Genomic DNA, 9,812 nt, shown 5'->3' with positions numbered 1-9,812 from the left:
CTGTGAATAATATATACAGGAATTATTCTTACAATTCTGTGGCAGCCTGTTCAGTTTAAGGATCCCAGAGAGGATATTTAGAGAAGAGATTTAGGGCCTCAATGCGACAGTGTAGCGAGAACAGGGTCCCTAACTCCACCCCCCAATATACTAATATAGAATAAGTAATGAAAGACACATTTTGAAAATGTTTTAGAGGAAGGTTCCCTGAAACTCTACTTTTTCAGTTAAAAAAATATTTTCCTTTTTCTCCAATGGAACTGGAATGAAACCGACGACTGCTCTTTATAAGCATCCGGCACTGAATGACCTGCAGGGTCACCTGTGATAGGGCGACCTTGTGATAGCACGTATGTCTGAGGCGTGTGCACGTCCTTACTGTACTCTCCGTGCTGCAGGTGAATGTATCTCCAAGCACAAGGGGCTGCAAGATACGTCTACCAGCAAAACACATGAGGCCCTTCATCTCCAGCTACTGAAAGGGTTCTTTACTGTAAGAGCTGTGAAACAGACCAGTATTGGCAGACACAGTAGATAACAATATACAGGGCCACTGGCATTAATAATATAATATAGAATGCTGGTCTAGGATTAATCGTTTAAGACATATTGGATCATTTGTTGTAGTTCTCTGTCCTCATCTGGATCTAGCACTGTCCGCTCCGTCTTACAGCGCAAAGGACTCTTACTACAGCCTATGATTTTGGGGAGTGAATGAGGCTAGGACGGGGTGTTTTGCTGTAGTCAATGTACAGTAAGGACATGCCAAGCTCCAGCACACGCAGCCACGTCCGAATCCAGCCCTGACCATCTCACAGGTACTTGTTTTTCTGCCGTATCTCTTGCACCAGCTACAGGTCCAGTCTAAGTCCTGATCAGCAGTGACAACGGCTGTGTATACGGCTATAACATGTGTCTAATCAGCAGCAACTGTAACAATGTATTTTATGTTCAGTAACATTAACAACAACATTCCAAGAAATATTTTATTAGAAGAAGAATAAATAACCCCCATCTTTTTTTTTTTACTGTTTGATCATTAATGCCTTTATTATTAACTGGAGACATTAATTATATATTTTGTTCTCAAGCTTCTTGTGGTGAATTTGCGAGTGCGCAAGGCAGAAATACGTGCGTTTAGTACCAAATACAGACTGCGCTCAGTATGCTGCCTTGATGAATCGGGCCCCCGGGGTATTTTCCCACCTGTGAACTGAGCTCAGACTGATGTTACAAAGCCCTGAAGTGGGCGTACACCTTTCCAGGTACGGACGTACACAGATGCATTGTGGATCTGCTGATTTAGTGGTTGGTAAATGACCCTCACAGTTTACTTCCAGAGCTGTCGGCACGAATCAGGAGATCTTCTTCTTCCCGGTATCTGGAGTTTGTTTTCGCTGACTGATTGCTGCAGGGTTCGTGCATCATATAATATAATTTAGATGACTCTGTAAGAACCATCCGAGTGTTACGCCCGGTTTATACAGCGCGGAGGAGATGATGGGAGAGGAGCGAACCCTCCACTGGTCTGATAAATACATCACATTATCTCCAGTTATTTATCTGCTGTATTCAGGGTTCTGTTAGTTCTTCTCTGACACTTCATCGTAACACAGACTCCTTTCCTTTACAATAAAAATTCATGAATGTGCTGAAGAAGCAGCAACAGAGGCGGTGATTGTTGTGTTCTGCTGGCTGGGTTACCGCAATTCAAGGTCCACGCCTCCGACACGTCCTTGTCTCCAGAAAATCAATTGCGCCTAGTTTTACAGGTCCAACCTACAACCACTTTAGCACCGCCCACTGCGCTCACTTAAGCGTGTCAGTCTTTCTCTTAAAATACTGCTCCGTTTAGGCTCAAGTACGTATTTAATAATAAGAGTGAGGGGACATAAGAACTGTCCTTAATACACGGCACTGGTGTGTGTGACGCCTATTAGTACATCGCTTGCAGAGAAATGCACTTTCTTAGAAGGTGCAAAACACATCTCATTATATAGAACCTCAAGACTATCAGCCCAGACGTGGCAGCAAAATCAGATCCTTTCGTGGGCAGGAACAGGCTGGGCGCCGTCTCACCAATATAATCTTATCTCCAGTGCTCCTAATTTATACTCTGCGCCCATAACCCGCTTATTCACAAAGCCGGGTGCAAGGGGCAATAGCTGCACAACGTCATTCCACTATTCAGTGACCCTTTATAGGTGATATTGTTCAGCGTTCGTGAATATATGCAGTGAAATAACTGCCTGAAATTTGGGAGTCTCCCGGACATTCCGTGAGCATTGGAAGTATGTGTTTACTTGCAAATTGGCCCAGAGTAATTCTAATGGTCCTCCTGAGAGAAGCTGCAATTATTGTTCCTGAACAAATGTTAGACCCCATTCTGGTGACATTACAGACACTATTGTGCTGACATGTGAACAAAAAAAAGCCCATATGTGTAACTAGTATGCAAAGCAAATCCTAACTTCCAATGGGCAATGTAATGGTGCTACTGTCACTGGGTGATGGTACCCGCTAATGTTACTGGGTGATGGCACCCGCTAATGTCACTGGCTGAGCATACCCACTACTGTCACCGGGTGATGACACCGCTAATGTCACCGGGTGATGACACCGCTAATGTCACCAGGTGATGGTACCCATTAATGTCACCGGGTAATGGCATATGTTATATACAGATATATCAGTTTGAGATATTAGAGAAGCAGATAGGGGTGATCCCTCTATGCTGGTATTTTAGTGGGACTTCTTAGGACAAGAACATGGCACAGATAACAATACTGGTATTTTTTCCAAAACAGGTGGTAACTTTCAGGCCATCACCAAAACTACAGGACGTTCATATCCCACCGAACCAAAGTATACGTGTGATTTACATAGACCTGTGGGGTCTCATGCATAAAATAAGCCCACCCACATGCGCCCGGCAGAGGCTCATATCTGGCACTTGTGACTGGAGAGCGGGTTGGGGAAGGTCTAACGTAGGCTGACTGCCGTAAGGGCGTATTTGCACAATTGCGAATGATACAAATGGATACACGTGTCTGTTGCACACTGATGATGACACCAGCAGATAAACCATTAGTGTGGCAGCTATATTATATTATATGGAATTGTCTATTCACTTTACTGAATATTTCCATTTTGAATGCGGGAGGAAAGACGATTCTCATTTAATTTTTAAAGGGGGAAACATCAGATGTTTGTGTATAATTTAATTTGTATTTGCTGTACGATATCCTGACGTAAATCTGGTGTATAGGCTGCTGTGTACAGATGGATGCATGTTGAAATGTATCCGACTCATCATATGTGCTAAATAGGCCTGTTTTACATGCGTGTTTATTTAGCGATATGTGTTCCACCTGACACCAGACACACAGCAGCTGTGCACAATGTACGAGTCTTAGAGCTGAGATTGTGGGTTTATTACAACCTTATTGAGGTGCTGAAACCACCTCGTTTATATTCGGATCTGCCGACCTAACTTAATCTTCTAATTTTCTGCATTTTGTTCCACGTTATCAATCTTGACCATATAACTTCCTGGTATTATGTGTTCAGGTGCGGAGGAACCGTGTAGGAATATTCATACAAACCCTAAACTATCCTAAGTGGTTCACTTACCTTAATCTGAAAAGCAATGACATGTAGATCTACATCGCAGCCTCTCCAAGTTATGCTACAAAGGGGCACATTTATCATTTATCGGGGAAAAACGAGAAATACTTATCAATCCTTATCGCATGGAAAAGGATTGATGTATTTCTCAAATTTATGAAAAAAATATGTATAATATTAATATATATAATTAATATAATAATAAATATAATAATACATAATATATATATATATATATATATATATATATATATATAATATTATTAATAATAATCCTTTATAAAAAAATCACACTTACCCCCCTCTTCGGGACGCGGTGTCTCCAGATCTCCTACTGGTCATCTTTGTTTCTCTTCTTCCTTCAATTGTGACAGGGAGGGATCATGTGATCCCTCCACACATGCGCTGTCCAGCTCTGCTCTTCGGAGCAGAGCTGACAGCATTAGATTTCCTCATGTTCGCCAGCTTCAGCTGTACATTAACATGACAAGTTCCCGAAAAAATTTTTTTTTCGGGACTTGTTAGATTGCGGCCAGAGCAGTCACCATACAGTTGAATGGTGACTGCTCACAAAAATGATCAGGAGTGTAAAGCAGCAGATGTCCATGATATCTGCTGCGATGCACCTTTAATAAATTTGCGGAGGGCACATCGGGACCTGATTTCCACGGTAAGTGCACGATAGTGCACTACCGTGATTTCTTAAATATACCCCAAAGTCCTTTATATATCGGAGTCTCTTCTGTTTTAGGACTTGTGGCTCTTTAACAGGCAGACAACTCGGGTGTGTTTATAAAACAAAAATGAGGATGACTTTGTTTTATCACGGAGTTAAAAATCATTTTATCTCTATAATTTATCAAGAGAATATTGGGTTCACTTAGTGGTTCTCTGTGCACATTCGTGAGCCGGGTCACACACGCGCAGCTGAATTGAACGCGGGGCAGGCGCCAACTTCTCCTCTTGGGAGCATGGCGCCGGGCTGTGACCTTGTAGCCCTGTACCACTCTCACCAACATAGAGGAGCTGTACCTGGCTGGCACATAGTGAGGGGGCCCTGTGATGAAAATAAAGACATTGAATGAGTCACTCACTGGTTACGGTGCCCCCGTAATCTCTGCCCCCCTAGGTTCACCTGGCGTAGTACCAGTCCTGAGGGTTAATCGTTCCTGTATAGGGTGAATGCGCTTTCCGCCCTTTGCCAGTTAATATTTGTGTCGTTGCTGTTTGTCTAGTTTTACCTAAAATGTATTCAATACGAATCCAGTGAAAATAGGAAGAGTAGTTGGGATATTTTAGGATGGGAAATGGATGACTCCAGTATTTAAATATTTTCTAAATAGATTCTTCCCTGTCACCACTCTGCAGGGAAAAACAATAATGTTTGCACTCTCAGCAGAAGGAGTAGAGTAATTATTGCATTGTGTAATCTTATCTCTCCATCATTGCAGCCCTGGCTCTGAGCGCCGCATGCTGGGTGCTGCAGACGTGTTCTGCTGCTGGAGGAACATCCATCATACTGCTCCCAGTATTATCAAGGCTCTTACAATCTGTGAGGACTCTGCCGGTGTCATGTGCTGGAGAATAAATCTGCTGTCAGTGTCCGCATCACCGATACTCTATTAAAGTGCAACTTGCACATAATCACCCAGCGACCTTTGGATGTCTTTAATTAACCTCTGACCTGCGCGATGCACATCCAGTAGTGGCGGAATCTATTGTCTGACACCGCAGCTGACAGCACATTCATCTCTTTTAGTAATCAGCCTCATCCAATGATTCCTGTTAGGATGTAATGAGGATTAGTGAGAGGTGCAGTGTGCCGGGAAGGAGCCTGAATTCACCTACAACTAGCCATTGTCATGGTCTACAGCTCGTGTCCTGCAGTCTGTCTGGTGTCTGTCTGTCCTGGAGGCTGCGCACAAGCTGGCCGTGTAATCTGCACCTGGCCGGGCTCCTAAATGTGTAAAATATTAACAGGAACCTCTGTAAGCACAAATTCACACGACAACTTCATGGTCTCCCCCGTAAATATCAGTCTGCTCCTAGTTTTGTGCAGGGTGAGAGCAGGAAATACGCCGCATCTACACTGCGCTTTCTATCACTTTAGGACCCTTCATTCATTTTTCTCCTAAAATACTGCTTGGTTTGGTCTCATTTGTGGGATTGATCATAAGAGTGAGGGGACATAGGGACGTGGATGAGGGGATGAGACCTGATATCTGCACCTCAGGGGTGTGCGCGTTAAAGATCGGGGTATATTTACTAAACTGCGGGTTTGAAAAAGTGGAGATGTTGTCTATAGCAACCAATCAGATTCTAGCTGTCATTTTGTAGAATGTACTAAATAAATGATAACTAGAGTCTGGTTGCTATAGGCAACATCTCCACTTTTTCAAATCCGCAGTTTAGTAAATATAAACACCCAGATGTCCACGGTTTGCTGGATATATCCAGATTTTGAAGATATTTTGTTTTGTTGATAAAAATGGTTCATTTACTAATCTGCCGGAATGAGGACACACCGCACTTTTTATTCTAGCACCAGTGTTCCTATTTGCCAAATGCATAACCAGGTGCGCGCCCACTGTCTGCGGCAATGCCCCACATGAGCAGATGGAAATGTGTAACAATAAAAATGTCATTCTCAGACTTGGTACTATGACTTTTCTGTACTATATAAAAACACTGATAAAGCTGATGTTACTGAGCTATAGATACAGCCTCCAGGTATCTGCGTTTATCTACTTAGCCTTCTAGGTACACCCAAACCACGCCCATTTATAGAGGCCACACCCCTTAAGCTGCCAGGAATTAGGACTGTTCTGTATGATATATCAGAAGCATTAGATTTCCTGTCATTAATCAGAGCTGTAATATCAGAGAACTTTAGTTAGTTGCACTGCTGCAGAGGAGCTTACAATCTAACTTCCCTACCACACACACAAACACCCATACACCAGGTAAACACATCATTCAGTGTTATAAATGCATCCAGCTAAATGGTGCAGACTGGCGCACGGACAAACCCAGCTGTGTAAGAAACATCATCATCACCATTTATTATAGAGGCTGCTCCTGCATGTAGCGCACAGATATGGGGCAGCTTTATTTTACACCACACTTACCTACTTTCGCAAAGCTGTTTCCGGGAGAGGGGCGTGACTGGAGGGCATGAGGGGGCGGGGCGCGGCAAAAACGCGTCATTTTGGCCCCGCCCCCTGGCGGAAATGCGTTTTGTCGCGGGGGCAGGGCCAAAATGACGCGATTCACAGCGAATCACATCATTTAGTGGTGGCAGTAGTGGGATGTGGGAGATTTGCCAGCTCTCCTGGGAGTCCGTGAGACTGACCCGAATTTCGGGAGTCTCCCGGACATTCCGGGAGAGTTGGCAAGTATGTTTTACAATGTGATTTAGAGTTGCGCTACGACACGTTCCCTCCCAACTCTATATCTACATTAGAGATGTTCACTGACCCCCGTGTTTTGGTTTTGAATCTGGATTAACTTCATGTTTTGGTTTTGGAAAAACCGCCCTCATGTGTTTTGCTTTTGGATCCCTATTTTGTTTCTAAAATCCCTATTTTTTTTTCTAAAATCACATAATTTGGCAATTTTTTTGTTCCTACATTATTATTAACCTCAATAACATTAATTTCCAGTCAATTTTTGTCAAGTGATAAGAACACTGTTACCCCTGGTTCTGTGTGAGCAGTGGCGCTGGATCTCCTGGGGAGGGAGGGAGGGAGCAGCGAGATCCAACAACGCAACTATGACGTTTTTCCACGATTCAGATCCGAGGACGCGTGAAAGTACCGAGCCGGCTCGCGAGCCTACTCAGATCTCCTAAGTTTGGGTGAGTTCGGTTTTCAGAAAACCGACCCGAGAATGTCTAATCTACATGCAGTACAAGCACCGATGATAAACGAATGAGGCGCCTTCTGACCTAAGTTGCATGTAAGGGAATGAACAGGGTCCATCTCCTCCAGCACAGTCCCTGTATGTTTAATGTCAGTATAGAGTCACTGGCCTCACAGGCAGCCGTGGGCTGTCTCTCTCGTTGCCTATTGCTCTCAGGGTGTCTCTGCTATCAGCTAGCTCTCGCTGGCTGTCTCTTTTGTTGCTTATTTCGCTGGCACAGCTCGCAGCTCTCACTGTCCACATGCTTCTCTCATGCAGGCAGGTCCCCCCTTCCCCATTGATCCCCTGAACTTTGTCATGCCCCCACCTCATCACTGTGCTCGCCATACCCCCTCGGGGCATTGTGCCTCACTCTACTTTGTCCTTCCTGGTAAGGATCACCCACTCCTCACCAGGGGTCCTGGCATCTTGCTACTGAGGGTAGCATTACACAGTTATGAGGTTTTGTGATGTATCATGGACATTGTGACATCATGCATAGCCCCCGACAGTCAGTATGTTGGCAGTTCTGTCCGATGACCTTGAAAGGGTGTGGCCCTGTAAAATTGAGGGTGTGTTTTGGGTCAATCTTGGCATGTTTAAAGCAGATTAAGTGAGGGGCTTATTTGTGTCTTCATTTTACTTTTTGACATGTGGGAAGTATACATCTAGTATACACAGGGCCGACATCAGGGGGTACAGTCGGTACAACTCTAAAGGGCCTGGTCAGACCCCTCCGTCTGTCTGGGGCTCCTGGTCTATCTGGGCCCCCTAGTCTGACCGCTGTGACTCTGCATCCCTCCGCGATGTGACGGCTCCCAGGCACTAATAGGCTGGGAGTGCTCGCGGCGCAGTGACATCATTACTGCTCAGCTTGGTCCCAGTCTACCAGTTTCTGATGGCAGCCCTGAGTATAGATAATGTTATCTGCAGTCACGTAATTACTTTAATCCTGAAGCAACCAGCTGCAATTAGACATACCTCTCCAAAGACAGATATATGCCAGTTATATGTATAATGCCTACTTTTCCTGAAAACAAGCTTATGATAGAGGGTGCAGGAATAGTGCTATACATCTTAGATTTAAACATTGTTGATGATATCTTGTAAAGAAACACAGGTGATATTAAATTTTTTTTTTAAAAAAAAATATTTTATCATTATATCATTTTTGGTTTTTAGAGCTGACCCTGATAAATCATAGAAAAATATCATTGGTCTACCCTGTTGTGTAGTGTCTTCTAGCATAATGGCAGACACTGAATCTTCTCCAGACACAATGTACTGTAATTAAAAGTTGTTCTTAGCAATCTGCATTCTCTTTTGCTGCCACTAGATGGCAGCAGTTACCTTTTCCCCTTCTCTCCAGCAGAGGGCTCACTCTTCTGATCGCAAGACTCAGCTACTTGGAACACCTGTTGGCTCTGAATTCTCAACATATTCCTAGCCTGCATGACATACCATTACCTAATAGTGATGTAGCCCTGAGGGCGCCTCATTGCACCTGCATAGAAGTCTATGCCAGGAGGATACCAAGATGTAACTATGATAATAGGGGTTGTGGCCCTTGTTAGAGTTAATGTGACCAAAGTGTGGAACGAGCAATAATATGGTCAGTGTGGGAGGCAACTGGAAAGTCAACATACAACAAATAGGTGCTCAACAGATGTGATAGGTTTGGTGAAAATGGCGGTGTACTCAATTACACAATAGCCACCACTAACTGGTAGGGAAAGGTGAGGGCGGAGGAGTCCCAGCAGTGTAGTGCAGACAACTGGAATACTCCAGGACTCTCCCTGGATCTCTGTAAGGTGTCTGAACTCTCATTCTCCCTCTTCCTGGCCTGACAGTCCCATCTAATAGCCTTGCAGCTAGCTCTAAAAGTATTGCAGCCCTGCCTGATGGACCGGCAGCCTTCTTCACTAAATGTGCAGCTTTGTCTGTATGTGTACATACCACCCAACATTAATTACTAATTTGGGACAGAATTCTGCGTGCACATGAGAAGGGGGCATGGTCGACTGGTTAATCTGTTCAGCGCACATTGATGTTCACATCTAATCTACGCTCTCAGGAGACACCTAGAGGAGCCCATAAGTGTGTTCAGAGGAGGGAAAGTCCTAATAAAAGTAAAGAACATCACCCAATATGTGTAACCTCAGTCTGGTGCTAAAACCGTCCTTTTGTGGAGTGAAATTGGCCGTGGGACCCTCTGCACTTCATGGGAGACCCCTGGATATATGCTCTCTTCAACACTTTATGTCATTTCAGTAATCTTGCCTACG

The sequence above is a fragment of the Mixophyes fleayi genome, chromosome 7 (assembly GCF_038048845.1).
Source record: "Mixophyes fleayi isolate aMixFle1 chromosome 7, aMixFle1.hap1, whole genome shotgun sequence".
Lineage (NCBI taxonomy): Eukaryota > Metazoa > Chordata > Amphibia > Anura > Limnodynastidae > Mixophyes > Mixophyes fleayi.
Note: the sequence above shows the minus strand (reverse complement) of the source record.